We start from the raw sequence: 1,358 nt of genomic DNA, 5'->3' as shown, positions 1-1,358 counted from the left end.
GCTTTTTCGACTCTGTCAACCATAAGTAGAAAAAAATGTTAATTTTGACACTTTTTTTTTAATAATTATTTGAAGAAGCGGCCCACCGGGAAAACTCCCGAATTCCCGGTGGCCCAATCCACCCCTGTATCGCGGTACTCGAATAGTGAGCAATGATGCCCAATCTGCGTGGATATAATCCCACTGCAACTATTGTAGATTACTAGAAAAGTTGAGGGCGAAAAAACCTAACGGTTCAAATATACGCACGACTCACCAGTATACATATTTTTGTGAACACAAGCGTGGGGTCAGGACGGAGAGCACAACAAAAATTGTCAAGATCCGGATGCCATTCAATCCATAACATTTGTTCGCGCCATCGAGTTTGGTTTTTGTTTTGTATAGCCGAGCCTGGATTAAGTGGGAGGCCTGGGGGGGCCATGGCCCCTAGGCCTCGAAAGTTTGAATTTATTTAGGGGCCTCTAATTTGTCCATTACTTTTTTCGTTATAGGCTATGTAACACTAAATAAATCAACTAAAAAAATCGATGATTATTTATCAAGAAAAAAAAGCTTGTAATTTATACTTTATAAATAAAGTGATACATTAATACATCATTCATTATTTATTTCTATATACCTAATATGTTTTAAATGAGGCCCTTGTACGAAAAAAAAAATATTAAATAATATACAATGTGTTCCAGGATGAAGTGACCGGCCAACGTCATATGAAAGTATACAAAAAATTATGAAGAAATACCCTTTAAAGATTGAATCTAACTTTTTATTTTTTTAGTTATGAGCAATTAACTTCTTGTTATCAAAACTATGCGTATCACGCATTTGTTTATGTATCTTCAAAACTTTTCAACATTTTGACGTAATTTTATTTTTATTTTAAAGCTATTTAATTGTCCTATCAACTGACATACGCAATTAAACCAGAAATGTGCTAATTATTTTTATTAAATTTAAAAAAAGAAAAAAAAGTTGGCAAAAATTAGTATTTTTAAAAGGAAATTGTACATTATTCCAAATAATTTATTCTTCTTCTTATCGTGTCCGGTGCTGTGGCTATATGCTATTAATAAAATAATAAAATAATCTAACAATAAGTTAATAAGTAGGTTAAAATACAAATACAAAATATAAAATGAATGAATAGATAAGTGTTTAGATATTTTGTTTTAGCCAGTGAGTGGCAATTGATATTGCTTTTCGTTGGCTAAAGCCAAGTCGTCAGTCGTGACTTAAATATCAATATTTTTTTTTGTAAATTAATTTAGAACGTCATAACTTTTTACAAAATTTTATTTTTGGGAATTTCTTGATGAGTAAATTTCTTATTATTATTTACTAACCACATAATTTTT

The sequence above is a fragment of the Acyrthosiphon pisum genome, chromosome X, assembly GCF_005508785.2.
Source record: "Acyrthosiphon pisum isolate AL4f chromosome X, pea_aphid_22Mar2018_4r6ur, whole genome shotgun sequence".
Taxonomy (NCBI): domain Eukaryota; kingdom Metazoa; phylum Arthropoda; class Insecta; order Hemiptera; family Aphididae; genus Acyrthosiphon; species Acyrthosiphon pisum.
This window is presented reverse-complemented; position numbering follows the sequence as displayed.